Genomic DNA, 5,000 nt, shown 5'->3' with positions numbered 1-5,000 from the left:
GAAACTTCGGAAGGAACCAGCTACTAGATGGTTCGATTAGTCTTTCGCCCCTATACCCAAATAGGACGATCGATTTGCACGTCAGAATCGCTACGGTCCTCCACCAGAGTTTCCTCTGGCTTCGACCTTCCCAGGCATAGTTCACCATCTTTCGGGTCCCAACATGGACGCTCTTGCGCGACCGCCCCGGCAGAGCGGGTGCGATCGGCCGGTCGTGCGCCGGCGCCCGCACGGGGCTCCGGGTCCGACCTCGTTCGGCCAAAGGCCGCCTTCACTTTCATTTCGCCTGCGAGTCTCGAACCACTCGACGACTCGCGCTCATGTTAGACTCCTTGGTCCGTGTTTCAAGACGGGTCGGGAGGGTGGCCGACGTGGCCACGGACCCCGAGCGCGTCGACGGCGCGCCACCGAAGCGGCAGCCCGCCGAACACCGGCACTGCGTACAGTGCAGGCGAACGACAAGCCAGCCGAACGGCGACGGCCGCACACAGAGAGCGCGCGGCATCCTTTCCTCGATCCGCCGCCGGGCCGCACCGCCCGCGCGCTGTAACACCCCCGCCGGAGCGGAGGCCACCTTCGCGCGGGGACTTAGACCGACGGCAAACCGGTCGTGACCCGCGCCGGTCGCTAGTGCGCTGAGACGGTGCGCGAGCCGACTCGGCAGCGGCGCCTTAAGCGTCCGCGAACCGAGACGGCGCGCCCCCGCACCCAACTGAAAGCGAGCCGGCGACCTGACGGGCCCTCCCGTTTGCCTCTCAACGGTTTCACGTACTCTTGAACTCTCTCTTCAAAGTGCTTTTCAACTTTCCCTCACGGTACTTGTCCGCTATCGGTCTCGCGACCGTATTTAGTCTTAGGTGGAGTTTACCACCCGCTTTGGGCTGCATTCCCAAACAACCCGACTCCGAGAAGACCCGAAGCGGCCAAGGCAAGCGCCCCTATGGGCCTAACACCCGCCGTGGGACGAGGCCTCGATCAGAAGGACACCGGCGCTCGCCGTCAGCCGCACTGGGACTTCCGTACGTCACAACTCGGCGCGCTCGAAAAGCGCGCAGATTCGACGCTGGACTCTTCCCGGTTCACTCGCCGTTACTCAGGGAATCCCTGTTGGTTTCTTTTCCTCCGCTTAATAATATGCTTAAATTCAGCGGGTGCTCTCGCCTGAACTCAGGTCGTATGTGTCAAGCGGGCCGTTTCTTACACGGCCCGCTGGCATCGCAAGTCGTCGCCGCCGGCGCCGACCGAGCGCGTACCGTCGCCGCCTTGGCCCACGGTCGGTCTTGATCTCGTGACCGGACCGACCGACCTGGACCCGCCCCTCGAACGTAGTTGAACACGTCGAGGGGCCGGCGGTGTACGGGACACGCGGTCGCGCCGAGAAAGCTCGGCGACCGCTTCAACTTGGGGCGACGCCCGGCCGTCTTCGCAGAGGCCAGGCGACGGCCCTCGGGTGAGGACGAACGCGACCCTGAGGCAGACGCGGTCCCGGGATTGACCCGAGACCGCAATTCGCGTTCAGAAGGTCGACGTTCAATGTGTTCTGCAATTCACATTACTTCTCGCACTTGGCTGCGTCCTTCATCGACTCGCGAGCCGAGTGATCCACCGTTAAGAGTCGTCCTCGACGTTTCGCCCGGCGCCGAAGCGCGCGGACGTCACACTGTGGGATCGACCACAAAACCACCACCGACAACAACTGCACAAAAACACCAACAAACGGCGCCGAGCGACCGCCGGGCTGGGCCGGCGGCACATCGAGCGCGGTGCCCAGAAGCCACCATCGCACTCGGCTGCCTTGCTATGCCAACGTGTTACGCGTGTCGCACGGGGCGGAACCCCGATTGACGGCCGCCCTCTCGGCGGCACCCAAAGACAATTCAGTGCGCGGTCGGCCGGGGCCTACCACCACCTTCGGTAATGATCCTTCCGCAGGTTCACCTACGGAAACCTTGTTACGACTTTTACTTCCTCTAAATGATCAAGTTTGATCGTCTTCTCGACACGCCGACGCGGCCGTTGCCAGCCGCGACGGGGCCGATCCAAGGATCTCACTAAACCATTCAATCGGTAGTAGCGACGGGCGGTGTGTACAAAGGGCAGGGACGTAATCAACGCAAGTTGATGACTTGCGCTTACTGGGAATTCCTCGTTCAAGGGAAACAATTGCAAGTCCCTATCCCAATCACGAATGAGGTTCAACGGGTTACCCGGACCTTTCGGCCTAGGTTAGACACTCGCTGCTTCACTCAGTGTAGCGCGCGTGCGGCCCCGGACATCTAAGGGCATCACAGACCTGTTATTGCTCAATCTCGTGTGGCTAAACGCCACTAGTCCCTCTAAGAAGTTAGACGCCGACCGAGAAGGTCGCGTAACTATTTAGCATGCCAGAGTCTCGTTCGTTATCGGAATTAACCAGACAAATCGCTCCACCAACTAAGAACGGCCATGCACCACCACCCACAGAATCAAGAAAGAGCTCTCAATCTGTCAATCCTACCTGTGTCCGGGCCGGGTGAGTTTCCCCGTGTTGAGTCAAATTAAGCCGCAGGCTCCACTCCTGGTGGTGCCCTTCCGTCAATTCCTTTAAGTTTCAGCTTTGCAACCATACTTCCCCCGGAACCCAAAGACTTTGGTTTCCCGGAAGCTGCCGGAAAGGTCGTCATGGTAACGCCTCCCGATCGCTAGTTGGCATCGTTTATAGTCAGAACTAGGACGGTATCTGATCGTCTTCGAACCTCTGACTTTCGCTCTTGATTAAAGAAAACATTCTTGGCGAATGCTTTCGCAGTAGTTCGTCTTCCGCCGATCCAAGAATTTCACCTCTAACGGCAGAGTACGGACGCCCCCGTCTGTCCCTCTTAATCATTACCTCGTGCTCCGAAAACCAACAAAATAGAACCGAGGTCCTATTCCATTATTCCATGCAACACTATGCAGGCGAACAGCCTGCTTTGAACACTCTAATTTTTTCAAAGTAAACTTATCGGCCACCGCCGACACTCAGTCAAGAGCACCGACGGAGAACCGAAGGTGAGGCGAACGCAACCAGTGACACGCCTTGCGACGGACCGGCGGCGCTCGCCCAAAATCCAACTACGAGCTTTTCAACCGCAACAACTTTAGCATACACTGTTGGAGCTGGAATTACCGCGGCTGCTGGCACCAGACTTGCCCTCCAATGGATACTCGTTAAGAGTTTTAGGATGTACTCATTCCAATTACAGGGCCTCGTTAGAGTCCTGTATTGTTATTTTTCGTCACTACCTCCCCGTGTCGGGAATGGGTAATTTGCGCGCCTGCTGCCTTCCTTGGATGTGGTAGCCGTTTCTCAGGCTCCCTCTCCGGAATCGAACCCTGATTCCCCGTTACCCGTTATCACAAAGGTAGGCACGTAGCGTACCTTCGACAGTTGATAGGGCAGACACTTGAATGATACGTCGTCGGTGCAGAGACCGTACGATCCGCGTGGTTATCCAGAGTCATCAAACGTCACAGGACGAACCCGGTCGGTTTTGATCTGATAAAAGCGCGCCTCCCGAAGTCGGCGCTTAATGCATGTATTAGCTCTAGAATTACCACAGTTATCCACTTCGCTTACGAGACCAAATAAACCAAGACTGATTTAATGAGCCATTCGCAGTTTCGCTTTACGAGAACTCGTACTTGCACCTGCATGGCTTAATCTTTGAGACAAGCATATCACTACTGGCAGGATCAACCAGATAGCTGCGACAGCTGCGCTCGGCCCTTGCTGGGCCGCCCGGCGCGTGCTCGTCGCATTCGTTTAAGACCGAGGCGATCGCCTGCGGCCGTACTCAGCTTCGACAGTCGCTGGCCGCGACGTCCACGCCCTCGCCGGCAGTGCCAGGCGGAGCGATTTGCGTTTTTTCTTTGCTCGCCCTCTCTCGGGCTCGATCCATTCAGTTTCGCACAAACAAGAGCTCTGCCGGCCGCCTGCAGCGGTGCCTAAAACCCGGGCATAACAATGCGACCGTTCTGCTAGGCCGACAAGCGCTCAAGCCAGACGCTCGATCGAACGCCCCCTACATATTAGTCGAGACAACGGCTCGCTCATTAGCATCGCGTTTGTACTTTAACTTTTTTTGGCTCGGCTTCTTTCGACGCCGATGCCGGCGACGCAGCACTCTCTCGCCCGCCAGCCACCGAGAAAAGGGTGCGCTCCGCCCGGCCCCGCACCGCTCTTTCTTGGCTCATTCGAAATTACTGTCTTTCGCTCTGACATGCCTTACCTAGGGTTAGGTTAGTATGCTTGCACGTTTGTACTTTAACTTTTTTCGGCTCGGCTTCTTTCGACGCCGATGCCGGCGACGCAGCACTCTCTCGCCCGCCAGCCACCGAGAAAAGGGTGCGCTCCGCCCGGCCCCGCACCGCTCTTTCTTGGCTCATTCGAAATTACTGTCTTTCGCTCTGACATGCCTTACCTAGGGTTAGGTTAGTATGCTTGCACGTTTGTACTTTAACTTTTTTCGGCTCGGCTTCTTTCGACGCCGATGCCGGCGACGCAGCACTCTCTCGCCCGCCAGCCACCGAGAAAAGGGTGCGCTCCGACCGGCCCCGCACCGCTCTTTCTTGGCTCATTCGAAATTACTGTCTTTCGCTCTGACATGCCTTACCTAGGGTTAGGCTAGTATGCTTGCACGTTTGTACTTTAACTTTTTCCGGCTCGGCTTCTTTCGACGCCGATGCCGGCGACGCAGCACTCTCTCGCCCGCCAGCCACCGAGAAAAGGGTGCGCTCCGACCGGCCCCGCACCGCTCTTTCTTGGCTCATTCGAAATTACTGTCTTTCGCTCTGACATGCCTTACCTAGGGTTAGGTTAGTATGCTTGCACGTTTGTACTTTAACTTTTTTCGGCTCGGCTTCTTTCGACGCCGATGCCGGCGACGCAGCACTCTCTCGCCCGCCAGCCACCGAGAAAAGGGTGCGCTCCGACCGGCCCCGCACCGCTCTTTCTTGGCTCATTCGAGTTTACTGTCTTT

General features: G+C 57.8%; 2 non-coding genes and 1 pseudogene across 2 annotated transcripts; all 3 read right to left on the bottom strand.

The window, feature by feature from the left end:
- Positions 1 to 1,175, bottom strand: part of LOC144419263 (large subunit ribosomal RNA) — a 3,695-nt pseudogene extending 2,520 nt beyond the window's left edge.
- A 288-nt stretch (positions 1,176 to 1,463) lies between these two features.
- LOC144419256 (5.8S ribosomal RNA) lies at positions 1,464 to 1,617 on the bottom strand. The gene has a single exon (XR_013473942.1). It is a non-coding gene; the product is annotated as a 5.8S ribosomal RNA (ribosomal RNA).
- Positions 1,618 to 1,915: 298 nt separating this feature from the next.
- On the bottom strand, positions 1,916 to 3,725 carry LOC144419257 (small subunit ribosomal RNA). Its single transcript, XR_013473943.1, has one exon. It is a non-coding gene; the product is annotated as a small subunit ribosomal RNA (ribosomal RNA).
- Positions 3,726 to 5,000: the final 1,275 nt, after the last annotated feature.

Source organism: Styela clava, unplaced genomic scaffold (assembly GCF_964204865.1).
Source record: "Styela clava unplaced genomic scaffold, kaStyClav1.hap1.2 HAP1_SCAFFOLD_163, whole genome shotgun sequence".
In the NCBI taxonomy this organism is placed as follows: Eukaryota; Metazoa; Chordata; class Ascidiacea; order Stolidobranchia; family Styelidae; genus Styela; species Styela clava.
The sequence above is the reverse complement of the archived record's forward strand: the minus strand, read 5'-3'. Positions and strand labels throughout refer to the sequence as shown.